The 16,932-nt window shown below is 35.8% G+C and overlaps 1 protein-coding gene and 1 long non-coding RNA gene across 2 annotated transcripts in view; one reads left to right on the forward strand and one right to left on the reverse strand.

The window, feature by feature from the left end:
- The window catches only part of LOC138321984 (uncharacterized), a 91,688-nt gene that overhangs the window by 3,316 nt on the left and 71,440 nt on the right, over window positions 1–16,932 (forward strand). The window lies entirely within an intron of this gene.
- LOC138322549 (uncharacterized) lies at window positions 14,743–16,618 on the reverse strand. Its single transcript, XR_011208424.1, has 3 exons — window positions 16,576–16,618; window positions 16,101–16,367; window positions 14,743–14,790 (listed from the first exon to the last, which is right to left on the reverse strand). It is a non-coding gene; the product is annotated as an uncharacterized lncRNA (long non-coding RNA).

Raw genomic sequence — 16,932 nt, forward strand, 5'->3', positions numbered from 1 at the left:
CAGGAAAGCCTGTAGTTCCTTTACATTGTTCGGTGGAGGCATACTCTGAATGGCCTTCACCTTGTCAGGTATAGGATGTATGCCCTCCTCCGACACCCTGTGTCCTAGATAAATAACCTCTTTAGCTAGGAAAATACATTTCTTCCGTTTTAACCGTATCCCTCTGGATGCCAACCTTTTAAGTACTTCACGTACATTTGACAAATGCTCCGATCTGGTTGCACCTGTAACCAGGATGTCATCGATACGCACGATGACTCTTTGAATTCCTTGTAGGATGTTCTCCATCGTCCTTTGGAAGATCCCTGGAGCAGAAGCAACTCCGTATGGAAGGCGATTATAACTATATAACCCCTTGTGAGTGTTTATTGTCACATAAGGTTTCGATTCCTCTTCAAGCTCTAATTGCTGGTAAGCATTGCTGAGATCAAGTTTGGTGAATTCCTTTCCACCACTTAAGGTTGCGTATAAGTCATCGATTTTCGGAATCGGATAATTGTCTAACTTCGACACCTCGTTGACAGTTATTTTGTAATCGCCACAAATTCGTACAGACTTATCCTCCTTAACAATAGGAACAATAGGTGCGGCCCATTCTGAAAACTCAACAGGCTTGATAGTACCCTCCTTGACCAACCGATCAAGTTCTGATTCTATCTTCTCTCGTAGAGCGTATGGTACTGGTCTCGGTTTGAAATAACGTGGCTTGACATCAGGCTCAATATAGATGTGTGCTTTCACACCTTTCACTGTACCAAGTTCCTCTGTGAAAACCTCTTTAAACTCGTGAGGATATTTTCAACGCTGTCTGGCACCTCAGGCTCTGATTTGATAGTGTGAACTATCTCTGTCCAATCCAGCTTTATTTTGTTAGCCAGTCTCGACCCAATAGGCTTGGGCCATTCCCTTCCACTAATACTAGTGGTAGTCGTTCTGCTTGGCCTTTGTATGATACATTCACTTGGCCAACTCCCAAAATAGGAATTTCCTCACCTGTATAAGTCTTAAGCCGTTTCTCTGACTTCCTAAATGCTACGCGAATTCCCTGCTGTCTCACTGTAGCACGACTTAAAATAGTAGCAGATGCACCTGTATCGACCTCCATTTGAACTGAGCGACCTTCAATGTTCATGTTCACTAGGTATGGGTCTTTCTTACCCTCGGATAGACGAAACATGGAATAAACCTCGTTGTCATCATCACTATCATTTAGGTAGTGTGTTCCAGTTGAGCGTTTCTTATCCCCAAAACTGCTCAGTGTCGTTTTGTGTTTCACATGCTTTTGTGTCTTTTGCTTCCCTGATCGACATTTCTTGGCAATGTGTCCTTTCTTTCCACACAAAAAACATTCCGCATCCTTGAATTTGCATTCAGCCCTTGGGTGTTTACCCCCACACCCTGAGCAATCATATTTATGATCCATGTTTTTGACAACTTTAGCACCATGTTCATGCTGGCCTTTAGACCTGTTACTAATCTTATGTATTTGGGTGGTCGCTGATTTGGTTTGCTGTAGATCTGCTACATTCTTACTAGCCATTTCCATTGCCGTGGCTGTGTCCAGTGCCATTTTGAATGTCAATTGGCCCATTGATAACAGACGCCTCTGAATCCTGTCATCGTTTACACCACATACCAATCGATCTCTGAGCATACTTTCAAGAGTGTCCCCAAAATTACAGTCTTCTGTTAAGCGACGTAATTCTGCTACATAGTTAGCAACTGATTCGCCATTTTGTCGGAATCTATTATGGAATTTGTACCTTTGTACGATTTCTGAAGGTTTCGGATGTTGATGGTTTTGTACGAGAGTTTTCAGTTCATCAAATGTCTTATCGCCCGGTTTAGCCGGGGCTACCAAACTGCTAATCAGTTTATACGTTTTGCCGCCACATACCGATAACAAAACTGACCTTTGTTTTCCTGCATCGGTAATCTCGTTGGCTGCGAAGTAATGTTCCAACCGTTCAACGTATTGGCTCCAAACCTCCGTTTCACTTTTAAACTCGTCGATTTTCCCAAAAGTCGCCATCCTGTTCTGTGTAGTGTGTACCTCGTCCACTTCCTCGTCGCCAATTGTAATAAACGATGATTGCCTCTGTGGGTTCATGTGTTGTTTATTTCAAACATAGTAACGTACAGCAGCCCACCAAGATGGCTGGGCCGAAAGCATGGTCATCAAGGGAGATAACTCTAATGTACAACTCAATGAAACTATCGGTGCGTTCGTTTTACAATACTTATTACACTCAGTAATACCGGATTCCAATACAAAGGTACTGAAATGTCGGAGATGTAGTCATAAATACTGCATCAAATGTGTCAACAAAAATGACAACGAGCATGCCGTATTAAGTAACTCTGTGGACTCCATGTGGTTTTGTCCTCCTTGCCTTGCCACAGTAGAAACAAACCTCCAGACAGAAATACAAATTGAACAGAGGTGTGCAGAATTAAGAGAAATGTTTGAGGAAAGAATCAAATCGCTGGAGGCAAGAGTTCATAATATGTGTAGTGAAGAACATATTAAGAAAATGATAAGACACGAGTTAAAGAAAAGTGAAGAAGAAAGCGAACAGCATGAAACTAAGAAAAATGGAAAGGAAGCCACTACCCATCAACTGGATGTTATCACGGAAATCAATGAACGAAAAACCAGGGAAGCAAACATCATTGTCTTCGGAATAAAGGAGCAATCCGGTGCAGACGGGTCCGCGAGAAAAGCAGCGGATGAGAAAGAAATACGGGAGATGCTCAAAACATGCAAAGTTATTTATGAGGACAATGTAGCTAAAGTTATAAGACTTGGCAAATTTGACAAAACAAATGTGAAATCGAGGCCGCTGTTGGTTTCTTTTGTATCCTCCGAGAGAAAGAAATCACTCTTCAGACATATATCTGAATTGAAAAACAGCGATAAATACAAAGAAATTCGTATCAGTAACGACCTCACAAAACAAGAAAGGGAAGCGGAAACCGCTCTTAGAAATGAGGCGAAGGAAAGGGAAAAGAAAGAATCGGGGGAATTCATGCATCGGGTACGGGGACCGCCGTGGAACAGGAAAATCGTCCGCCTGGCAGTAAGAAAAGATTAATGCATGTCGAAAAATTCCGATGTATGTTTACAAATGCAGATACTCTCACCAACAAAATCGAGGAACTTAAATCTTTAATATATCATGAAAAGTTAGATATCATAGGAGTTGTCGAGGCTTTTCCTAAAAATTAAAGATACCAAATAAACAAGTCTGAGTTGAATATTGATGGATTTGAAGCTTTTCCCGGAGAGATGGAGCAAAAAAATGGATCTAGAGGAATTATCATATACACGGCACACAAACTAGGAGCTACGGAAATATCAATCAACAAAACATTTAATGAACAATTATGGGTAAAAATAAATCTTGATAATGGAAACATATTAACTATTGGGTGCCTGTACAGGAGTCCAAACAGCGAGGATGAAAACAACAGAGATTTGTGCGCGCTACTTACCAATATAGTAGAGATGAAAACATCACATTTGCTAATAATGGGAGACTTTAATTTGACATATATCAATTGGGATCAGTTGACTCCATCTAGAAAAGCAAAACATTTGGAATACCAATTCATTGAATCAATCAAAGATGCGTTTTTATTTCAACATATAAGGAATCCAACGAGAATCAGAGCAAATAATGAACCCAGTATTTTAGACCTAATATTTACAAACGAACAAGATATGATTAGCAACATTGCAATAAAAAGCGGATTAGGAAAGAGCGACCATGGTACTATATTTTTTGAACTGAACTGTACAAAAACTTATAACATTAGCAAAACAGTTAAGTATAACTTCAACAAGGGCGATTACAAACAAATAAGGACAGATCTATCGATAGATTGGAAGGAAATATTACAGCGCGCACCGGACACTAAATCAAAATACGAATTATTTCAGAAGATTGTAAAATCCACTATTGATATGAATATACCAAAGAACATTCAAGAAACGAAGAAAAGGCAAAATCCTCTCGACAATCAAACTGTACAGGCTATAAAACGGAAACATAGGAGCTGGCAGAGATATCTTGAAACCAGGGAAGTGCGGAAATATAACGAATACGTGAAAGCAAGAAACAAAGTTAAAGCATTAATAAGGAAATTTAAAAAGTGTTTAGAAAAGGATATCGCTAAAGATGTCAAGACGAACCCGAAAAAGTTTTGGAGATATGCAAATTCAAAAACTAAATCGAAATCCGGAATCACAGAGCTGCACATTAAATGTGGAAACGAACTGACCATCGCCCACTCTGATCAAGATAAAGCAAACGCATTAGCGGACTATTTTTCAAGTGTTTTCACCGTAGAACCACAAGATGATATTCCCGTATTGAAGAAACTTAGCATAGAATATCCATTTATTAACACTGATATATCAGAACTGGAAGTATTAAATATTTTGAAGTCATTAAATCCAACCAAATCACCAGGAGCAGATAATATTCACCCGAAAGTACTAAAAGAAACAGCGGACATACTGAAGACTCCTTTGAGTGAAATATTTAACTGGTCACTAAAAACAGGAGAACTCCCCAATACCTGGAAGGAAAGTCAGATAACTGCGATCCACAAAAAAAGAGACAAGAAAAATCCAGGGAATTACAGGCCAGTAAGTTTGACGAGTGTTGTTTGTAAAACTATGGAAAAAATTGTGAGGAAAAGAATAATGGATCATCTAGAGAAGAATAATCTTCTTAGTAAACAGCAATATGGATTCATCAAGGGAAGATCAACTATTTTACAGTTACTTAAAGTTATTGATAAGTGGACAGAAGTTATCGACCAAGGAGGATCAATCCAAACCATATATCTAGACTTCATGAAAGCCTTTGACACAGTCCCACACCTACGGCTCATCGGCAAATTAAAATCATACGGATTATCACCTGAAATCATTAAATGGGTAGAAAGTTTTTTAACTAACCGGAAACAGCAAGTATCGGTAAACGGAGAACTGTCAAAATGGATGGAGGTGACAAGTGGTATCCCCCAGGGAAGTGTTTTAGGACCGATTTTGTTTGTAATCTATAATAATGACCTTCCAGAAACTATTAAATCAGCAACTTACTTGTTTCAGATGATACTAAACTTTTTAAATATAACGAAAACACAAATCTACAGGATGATCTTAATCAACTCCAAAACTGGTCTGATCGATGGCTTTTAAAATTTCATCCTGATAAATGTAAGGTGCTATATCTAGGGAAGAACCCAAATAAAACGGCCCTACATTTATATAAAGACACTTTGGAAGGAAGAATACAGGTACAATTAGAGGAGGTCTTGAAAGAAAAGGATCTTGGGATAACAACAGACAACAGCCTAAGCTTCAGTGAACATATTCATGATGCCGTCAATAAAGCAAATAGAATAATGGGAACCATCCGAAGAACCTATAATTATTTAGATAATCAAACATTCTGTCTATTATATAAAGCACTTGTCAGACCACATTTGGAATATGGAGCCTGCATATGGAACCCGTACTTACAATCACAAATAAACGAGATAGAAAATGTACAAAGAAGAGCAACAAAACAAATACCGGGAATGAAAGATTTAACCTATGAAAACAGACTGAGGATCCTGAAGTTACCTACACTAAAACACAGAAGGCTTAGAGGAGACATGATCCAAGTATATAAATTGATACATGGAGGATATGATCGAGTCGTCGTAGAGGGATTTTTAATTCAAAATAACAACAAAAGAACTAGGGGCCACTCTTTGACATTGTTAAAACGACGAAGTCGTCTAAATTTGAGAAAGTATTCATTCAAGGAGCGGATCATCAATCACTGGAACTCTCTTCCCGAAGCCGTGGTTACGTCACCATCAATAAAAACATTTGAATCTCGCTTGGATAAGCATTGGGGGCAGCCCGGATGCTACTTTAATCATGAGATAGATAATACTGAACTTATTAATTGTCGGGATGTATAGTATGATTAGCGATCTGGATATATAGGCATTATGCCTGCGTCCAGTATTATTATTATTATTATTATTATTACAAGCTAACCGATACTTACATTATATGTATAATTGGCTTCTTAGGTAAAATATGTTTTTCGTTTAAATATCACATACAGTGTATATAATAATGACAATAAAAAAGCCAACCGAATTTTATAACATATATATAATTCATTTTTCACAAAAAATAATACGGGCAGCCACTTGAAACGTCATGATATACACCTGCAAATGACATACGTATCAATTCACTAGTAAACGTTTCTGTCATAATATGCGTGCCTCTGTGTTTTGGCCGAGGTGACCAAATTTTCATTTTATGGTCTCGGAATAGCAGTTGAGACTGCTTGTTTTACACATGTTCATAGAAATTTAACTGTCGAAAACAGATATATCTAGATTAAATATCCCATAAAAAGTTACATAATATAGGACCACGATCGAGAGAATCTCGGGTAGCGATAGGCCAAGGACGTCTCCTTGCAGGCGGTGTATGGGATTTGCAAATGATCTAGTCTAGATGAAATAAATGATTATTCTAATTACTGGTTTATGTAAATAATGAATGTACTTGCAATATTTCCAACGTTGGACATTTTTATTTTGCTATAATTAATATCGCTGCTGCTATCGTTTGTGCGATGAGATGAGATGAGATGAGGAGGTTTTGCAGAGTCATCTCTGTTTTCCCTGTCGACACCAAAATAAAACTTGTATTGTAAGATAGCGACCGGGTATTCTGTTTATCCTGCAACTTTTTCATTATACATACAGAAGATGGTAATCAAAACGAAAGCAAATTGCCTGTTATTTACACAGAATGTTCATTCCGGTAATTGTGACGTCACTGTTTGGCGGGATTGACTGTCGTTTCATTCATTCCTACTAAAAGTGACGTCACTGGAATGTTGGGGATCAAGTCAACAATTTTAGAAATTGAATCAAACGAAAGAAATTAAACATTTATTTACTGACATCGTAATATTTTCCTATTGCAACTATTACAGGAAATTCTTATTATCCGGTATCGAGTTCTGTGCCCGACTAATGTCGATATTACAGCTGAAAATGCATTGTTTCTTGATATTATTCCGCTCCTTTTGTTGATTTTAAATTCTTAAAATGAACTTAACCCGCGAAGGGCGTCAGAACGTTTGTTTTCAACGGGAATAAACACCGTAGTGATAAAGACCTTCCAAGTATGGCAACAGCGAATATTTGCATCAGAGAAGTACGGACAAAAAAAAGTCGATTTTCTCCTCCAAAAGTAAGTACCAAGTTACACTATATTAGTTTTGCTGGAACACTTAAAAAATCGTTCTGATTTCAGAACAATTGGAATTATGAAGATACCTCTTACAGTATTTTTATTATTATTTATATAGAATGTAAGTTAATTACAAGCTAACCAATATTTAAATAATATATAATTCTTTTTTCACAATTTTCAGTCATGTGGACATGACGTACATAGGAATTATTTTACATGATGAATAATTTGCGTGCCCCTGTGCTTGGGCTGAGGTGACCAACATTACATTTCACGGTCCCGGAATAGCAGTTGAGATGGGTTGTTTTTATCTTGTACACACGTTCCTTCCCCATATTCATAATTCTAAATATAATTGTCGAAGACAGATATATCTGGATCAAATTATCGATGAAAAGTTACATAATACATATGTATAAGACCACGATCGAGTGTATTGTGGGTAGCGATAGGCGTAGGACGTCTCCTTGCAGGCGGTGTATGGAATTTTCAAATTATTATTTGCCTAGATGAAATAAATGATTTGTTTTAATGTCCAGGAGACAGGAGTCATCTCGTCTTTCCGTGTCAACACCAAAATAAAACTAACAGGCCTATTCAATGACACGTCCTTGGCCTAGCTATTGTAAGATACTGACCGTGTACATGTATATACCCGATGTAAATCCTCAGATATATAATTATTTATTTTGTAGTAATAGAGCTACATGTACATGAACCCCTCGCCAGATATTGTGAATAGCTTGAATAGGCATGTTTGCATGATATATTAAAAAAATTGCCGCCGGTTGTGAGAATAGAAAGATCAGAAGATCTGCACGTTAACACTAAGCCAGATATCTGTTTTTTATATACAGTGATTTTTTTATAAGAAGCAGATAACATTGTTATTTTTTTATTATTATGTATGATTGAGTATTTCCTAATAGGAAAAATAAAAAATTTGTAAATGTGATGTGCATGTAGCTGTTGTTTCAGCATGAAGAAAAGTGGAAAAAAAATATAATAACACATTGATCACAAATCACAAAGTTTTTTGGTGCTCTTTAATATACCTGGTATACGATAGTCTTTGTTTGTTATTTTATTGATTTTTTTTCTGATATGCTCGAACGTCGGTGAAGACACCCCCTGAGAGGAATGAGTTAGATTTCGCCGAGACGAAGCACAGGCTCGTGTTACGTTGATACGGAGAAAAAGTTATTTGCAATGAGAAATTGTACAATACAATCTTTTTTAGCTTATATCTTTCTACTGCGTATGCATCGTAAAATTCTACTAAGTTGCATGAAAAATCACGATAACTGCAGGTACAGGTAGGCCTTACGTTACACAATGCACAGTCGATGTCGGGAACAGATCCGATTTGATGCATTCATCTCAAATATAAAAAAATGAATGCTATTGCCGAAACCTTTTGGACTAGAGATAGTCTTAAAGGATTTGTGCAGTCAAAAATGATAATTTCAGTTTATGCTGGAAATGGCTTTATTAGACCATGTAAAAACCTCTCCGTGCCGCGCGCAACCGGAATAATCTGTAAACCGCCGATATCGAGGTCAAATTTTCTGACCACCCGATTATGCATATTTTCTAGCTCTAAACCGTGTGACGTCACAATAGTCCGTGGCTTATAGCTGTACTATAACTGATGTGCTATCACTTACATCGACGCTCACAGGAAAAGCCGATCAAAGATTGTTTATGATTACTTTTGAGTGAAGTTAATCGTACAATAACTTTGGCTCGAATATAAATATCTGAAAGAGTGAAATTCGATGTTTCAAATACACTTATTTATGCTCTAATAGCAGGTATCTTCGTGTAATTATGAAAAAAAAATCCACACAGAAATAAAAGTTTCAGATATTTTTGTCGAGGAGTTCAGCAACGAATAAGCTTAAATTAGATAATATTTTCCTGTAGGCTGTATCTTTGATACATTGTGAATTGCAAAGTTTGTGACTGTAAAATGAAATTTTACGTAACAATTTAAGAAATCCTTGATTAAAGCATCAAGGATATGATGCTTGACATACGTACATATCGATGATTGATCATTACAAACATTGTGTTGTGTGTTGCTAACCGAATAAATCGGGATACATTTATTACAAAACCGTAAAACGTTTCAACATGAATTACTTTTGATATTATAAAAGATCAAATAATTGAGATATTAAGCAAAACAAACTATTTTTCAGACCGTGTGGTTGCTTTCAATTTTTAATCGATATACGAGTAGATACACCGATATTATAGATATATAATTAGCCATGCCTTTGGTTTGATGGTTATGTAATACCTTGACCAGGATGTTGTTTACCTGTACACAACGCCATATCATTCATCAAACTCACCTGTAATTACCTGGCCGCGGGCAATTTGCTATTAAGTGGACTATATCGGGTATTTGCTATTGTCTTACTGTCAATCAGGTTAGGACATCCGTTAATTGGATTGTGATTTGAATTATGGAAACCCTGTACATCTATGCTCTAGGTTTTTGACTTAAGCCATACTTTGTATGGCTTGAGTCATAGGTACTACTTTCAGTAACCTTTCAACTCAGTAATTTAAATGCCGTTGACCTATGACACGCTAATTTAAATGCCGTTGACCAGCTAATTTAAATGCTGTTGACTTATACTGTGTACTACATCTAACCCCTCTCCTCTAATTTAAATGCTGTTGATCTATACTGTGTACTGCATCTCAATCCCCCCTCCTACTCGAGCTCCCCCTGTGCCTGCATGTGTACAATGGCACCTAATACACAGCTAGGCTAGTACCTTACCTTCCAGCTGACTGCTGTCCACACAATCTATACACACTGGTGACTCCCCCATCTAACCTAAACACATAATCTCTGTTACTGTTCTTGCTATCTAAGTCTTATAGACCTAAAAGTTATAATTTAAAAAAGTAAATTAATCAAACTTTCTTTCCGTGTACTTTAAATAATGCTTTTGAAAACAGACCTGAGGTTCAAGACAATATAAGGCTTACATTATGTGTGCATGGTTTTACTTGCATACATAAGTGAGCAACACAAGAGTGTAGTACAAAAAAACTTTTTTTTAATGAATATAAGACTTTTGCTTTCTTTATTTTAAAATCTTTTCTTTCATTTATAAGAATTTTGATAAAAAAAAAGTCAAGTAAACATATATATGGTTTTTCTGTGATCAGTTGAATATTGTTGAAATGATCTATATCAAAGTCGGTCACAAGACATTTGACTGCTGATAGATACACAAAGCTTTGAATTAAGCTTAATTTTCATATAACACACAGTATCTGTTTTCTGGGGAATAGAAATCTGCCTAACAGTTTAATGTTTTTATTATGAATTAGTCATATATTTATCATTAGATTTTTTTTTTACTATAATGATAATTGTACAAACAGAATGGTGTATCTTAAACCATTGTAATGTCATATAATTGACATAAATTAAAACTAAAAATCATTTTGAATTATATTAGCATTTGTGGCAGTATTGCAAAAAATATTACATTTACATCTATGGTTATAAGTGAAACAAGTACATACATTCAGACCATGAAGTCAAATTATGGTTTACAATTTCATTTCTTCTATCATTTATGTAAACAAATGTTCAAAATAAAATATGTTGTTTGCTGCATCTCGCTAGCTTAACAAAGATTCAACTTTGGAGGTGTCACTAAAATCATGAAATCTATATATACTTGAGCGACATGATCATTTCTATGATTAATGTAATGGCCTTAAAATCATCTTTTTTGCCTTTTCCTAAAATACATATGAAAATCATATATGAATAAAAAAAACACTGAAACTGTATTTTCAGTACATCAGAATGAAATCACTGAATTTAATGAGACACTGTTTCATGGTTGATACCTTATTATTATTCAAATTATGATTGCAGAATTTACTCTTTGTGTTTATTCCCCATAATTATGCATGCTTCTTAGATTAAAACCACGATCTAATTTTCATAAAACAGACTGAATTCCATTATTATGATAAAAACGGACACAAGCAGTGTTAAATTAACATACTTATGTTGAAATAAAAATACCTAAAAAAGCTTCTATTACCTAATGATGGCTTGAAAAGTATACATGCAAATTAAAATGTATTTTGATATTTTCAACATTTACAAAATAATTTGAAATATAGGTGGCTTATTATATTGTGTAAAATACAGATAACCTTGAGTGAGTTCATGTTGTAAATATTAATATAAGCATTGGCTCTCAGTTGGCATTCATAGTCAATATGAATACCAACTGGAGGGAGGCAAATTTCATGATGCGCTCTAGCTTTATTGACATTGCTTATGATACCAAAAAAGCCTTTCAATCAATATCGATTAAATATGCAGGAATGAAAGAAATAATATGCATATGCACGAATAAGTTATATATAGGATACTATCCAATTGATGTTGTCAGAGTAAATTGAAGATTGCCGTAAAGGGATTTAAAGGATATGATAAATACAAGGTAGACATAATAACAAAATCTTGGAGTGATAAATGACATTTTTTTGCCATTTTCTCAAAAGAAAGAGAGAAGGAAATATTTATAAATCATTGACTCATGGTCGACCCTACTTTGTGATTTGCTATTTGTTTATCTACGTATAATGAAATAAATTGTCATCTTATGATAGAGTGCTTGCATTTATAATACAACACTTTTACCTGGAATTTATAGTTGTCCAACTGGGAATTTACATGATGTGTATGATATGATGTACACCAATATCAAATTCATTTATCTAAGGAATTGCAATGTTTTTGGATTATTGTATTGCATAACGCATGTTTTTTTTTTTTTTTTTGTGTAGAAGGAAATAGAAAATTAACTCTAAAAAAGTATATAAAAAATTTCTTTACCATTGCAATTTGACAACAATTGATGGCCATGCTGTTGTACATTGAGATTTATCATTTATGTTATCAATGCAAATCAGAATTCTTGATTTGTAACATTTTTAGCTCACCTGGCCCGAAGGGCCGGTGAGCTTATGTCATGGCACGGCGTCCGTCGTCCGTCCGTCCGTCCGTCGTCCGTCCGTCCGTCGTCCGTCCGTCGTCCGTCCGTCAACATTTCATTTAAATCGCTACTTGTCCTAGAGTTCTGGATGGATTGTTACCAAATTTGGCCAGAAACATCCTTGGGGGAAGGGAACAGAACTTGTATAAATTTTGGCTCTGACCCCCAGGGGGCAGGAGGGGCGGGGCCCAATAGGGGTAATAGAGGTAAATCCTATAAATCGCTACTTGTCCTAGAGTTCTGCATGGATTGTAACCAAATTTGGCCACAAACATCCTTGGGGGAAGGGGAACAGAACTTGTATAAATTTTGGCTCTGACCCCCTGGGTGCAGGAGGAGCGGGGCCCAATAGGGGAAATAGAGGTAAATCCTATAAATCGCTACTTGTCCTAGAATTCTGCATGGATTGTAACCAAATTTGGCCAGAAACATCCTTGGGGGAAGGGGAACAGAACTTGTATAAATTTTGGCTCTGACCCCCAGGGGGCAAGATGGGCGGGGCCCAATAGGGGTAATAGAGGTAAATCCTATAAATCGCTACTTGTCCTAGAGTTCTGCATGGATTGTAACCAAATTTGGCCAGAAACATCCTTGGGGGAAGGGGAACAGAACTTGTATAAATTTTGGCTCTGACCCCCCGGGGGCAGGAGGGACGGGGCCCAATAGGGGAAATAGAGGTAAATCCTTTAAATCGCTACTAGTCATAGAGTTCTACATGGATTGTAACTAAATTTTGCCACAAACATCCTTGGGGGAAGGGGAACAGAACTTGTATAAATTTTGGCTCTGGCCCCCCGGGGGCTGGAGGGGTGGGGCCTAATAGGGGAAATAGAGGTAAATCCTTTAATTCGCTACTAGTCATAGAGTTCTACATGGATTGTAACCAAATTTGGCCAGAAATATCCTTGGGAGAATAAGAACTGAGTTTGTATAAATTTTGGCTCTGGTCCCCGGGGCAGGAGGGGCGGGGCCCAATAGGGGAATTATAGGTAAATTCTTTAAATTGCTACTTAAGGATGTATTCTTCTGAGGTTTCAGTCCCGTTGAAGTCTCGTTTCAACATAGATCAAAGAAGTTATGAGATTTTCAAATATAATTTATCAGTATCTGTAGCAAGTTGCCAGATGCAAATTTTGTCAAAAAATTACATTTCTATTTTTAGTAGATTTTTTTATACGGGGATTTTAAGAAATGGCCCATTTGGCGGCCATTTTGAAATTGTGTCTTTTTTCGCTTCAAATAGAGCAACAGTTTTACCATTTTTTACTGAAATTGTTTTTACTTAAATCATCACTGCGCCAGTATTTTTAGCTGTATTTAGCTAATTTTTGCTGTAAATCGTTACTAGGTTCGTAGTAATTAAAATATTGAGCATTAATATGTTAAACGATACACTTTTGTGACTTTATTTTTATATTTAGGGCAATAAAGCCTCGTGACGTCACGGCGTCAACAAAATTTCTATTTCCTCGGTAAAATTTTAACATTTTTTTCACAAACTTGACTGGTTTTATTATAAAAGATGCAAACAACGGAATTTGTGTTGAAAATATCACGTAAATTTTCATGTATGGAAAATTGACTTTCAGTCGTGGATTTCATCGAATTTATTTCAAAATGGCGAGATATTATAGTTGTAAAATTGCAATAAAACGTCGAGGTATGAAAGAAAAATACTCTTTCATAAGTGGATATGAAGGATAGGGATATTCTACCCTCGGGATCACAAAATGTTGCAAAACCCTCGGCAAGCCTCGGGTTTTACTACATTTTGTGACCCTCGGGTAGAATATCCCTATCCTTCATATCCACATATGAAAGAGTCTTATAATATTATTACACCATCATGATATGAATAATTACCGCAAAGGATTTTCTGTCGTTTGCTTGTTCAATTGTCTTTGAGTCAGAATAATTGTTGGATTTCCTGAGCCTGACCGTCCGTCTTTGTAGGCCGATATGTCCGTATATAGATTCCTTGTAGCGATTTAGCTTGCCAGTTCGCCATAGTACTATACGGCGATTACTACAGCCCACAAGAATCACGCTTACTGGAACAGTAACACATGAAAATATAATTTAGTATAACATAATTTTGATCATTGTACTTTATCATTTTATTGCAATAACATATAGTATAAGAAAATAATATATCCACACTACAAAATATAATACTGGCTTATGATTTGGAATTTCTGAACCAATAAGCGAACAAATGCATCATTTTCACACCGTATAAATTACTCATTGATTATCTTTTAGTGATAGCAATGTTATTTTTTCAGATTTTGCTGGCATAGAAATGAGTTCATGAGACGTTGTTTTAATATTTTTGAAACTTGAAATGTGATGTAATATATTTACATTATATCACGAATGTTGGAGTAAGTATTCACAAACCTGAAGAAATCCCTGCTATAAGCCCGACAGAAAACCCTTCTTGGGCCCCTAAAACAACAAGGCATCATTGTAATGCATTAATGTTATGATGCTTTCGCGTGTGAATAACTTTTGCGTATATCGCAGACGATAAGAAATCACGAAAATCAATTGATTTAAAAAAAATCACTGCGCTAGCATTTTTAGCTGCATCGAGTTAATTTTTGCTGTAAATCTTTAATAGGTTCGTGGTAATTAAAATACAGAGCATTAATGTGTGAAATGATACACTTTTGTCACTTTCATGTTTTACTCTAAAATAATAACAGATATTCAAATTGGGCAAAAATGTAAGAACACTGACATCCTATTTTTCTACCTTGTTTAGAAAGAACAACCCTTTCCCTATTGATATGCAAAATATCAACAAAAGTTTAATACCAGAACTTTTTCTAAAAAGGGTTAATTGGCAAAAAAGGCTGAAAATGATTTAATTTGTCGCTAAAAATTAAGGGGTAGGGGTAGCACATGTTGTTATTCATAGAAAATGGTCTTAATCAAAACTGGTATATATTTTTAAAGAAATTATTTTCTAGTAGTCTTCTACTGGGAAATAATTGCTAAAAACGTCCGAACAAATCAAACACCTCGTTTGGAAACTATGACTTTAATTTCTTGTGAATATGGTCAAAACGTCGAAAATTCCATAAAATCCAACATTTTGTCAACTAAATATCTTTGAGTGACAATAGCTCAAAGACGATCTCGTGGACATATGTTTGTCCTTCCATATTTATGGTATAAACACCTATTTCCAAAAATCTATATAAGAAATAAAGTTTAATAAAAGAAAATTTTGACTTCTCAGAGAAGTACATCCTTAAGCATTGATGTCACTATTTTTTTAATTTCGTCGAGCACAAAAAGATGTTTGCAAACTTTTGTAAGAATCCGCTAAGCAGATCTACACAGTTTGCAAAAGAAATTTGTTCATAACCCGATGACAATAAAAAAAGTGACATCAATGCTTACATGTATAAGTAATTTCATAACGTATTTTATAAAATAAAATAAAAAGTTTTAATGTACGATAGTCTAGATATTTTTCAAGGATTTATTTTTCTAATGACGTCACGATAACGTCGTGGTTCCGCGCCATTTTCGGATATTTATTTTCATAGTGATATAAAAAAATAATTGGAAAGTTATATTTAGTATGAAAACAAAGAAATGTTAATTATAGAACTGTAAATCGTGAAATTAAATCGCCGTGAAGAGGTCGTTAGGAGTGTAAACGCGAAATTTTACACTTTAGTATTTACGATTAGAAGCTGTACATCCATCTTACCATACTTGTCGTCTTTTCACGTAATACGTACCTGTCGTAAATGAGATTTGTATTGGGTCACTCTTCTCCGTTCCGTATTCAAATACCATGTAGGCAGTGTATGCAGTTTCAGCATCAAGATTTCCAAGAGTGTAGTAATTAGAGTCTTTTTGGGGATGTATTATCTGTGTTTCGCTGTCAGAGGTATTATACACTAGAAGTATGTCTGTTCGGTCGTAACAACTCGGTCCGAAATTCCACTGGACGTTGGCACTGTCAGACGAAGTTCTGGTCACCTTCAGGTCCAATGGTCCGAAGTCTAAATAAAGATTAGCAGTCCTATGTTGATATATTTGAAACTTCATAAAAGGCAATTTTCAAAACGAAGTTTATATCAACTATGAAGAATATTAGTATGACACGATTATCTGAGCGTTGCATATTTTACAAGTTTATAGTATAAGCCAAATACAAGAATATTGTTCGTTGCAATTTTTCCATATATGTAGTGCTAATAAAACACTCACATTCCTCCATCCCTTGCAACGACGTTAGGTCGACAACCTTAAAAGGATGGAAAACAAAACATAATTAAACATTTATTCACGAACAACATTTTTTTATGGTTTCATCATTTAATACAGCAAGTAAAATTACCTGTACACCAGTCAACTTGAAATTCAAGCATGTGGTCGCAATCGTGATCAAACGACTTAGTCACATGCGTCCATGCACGGCGAAGCCCAGATAGATGTCTAGTGTCCTAAATCAGACATCTACCTATGTCATAATGTATATGTCTGGTGTCAGAGTTTCTCGGGCTAGTCCCGTAAGTGAGCACTACGGAACTCTTTTCCCTATCAGATACTATTTTTAAATACTAA

The sequence above is a fragment of the Argopecten irradians genome, chromosome 4 (assembly GCF_041381155.1).
Source record: "Argopecten irradians isolate NY chromosome 4, Ai_NY, whole genome shotgun sequence".
Classification (NCBI taxonomy): Eukaryota; Metazoa; Mollusca; class Bivalvia; order Pectinida; family Pectinidae; genus Argopecten; species Argopecten irradians.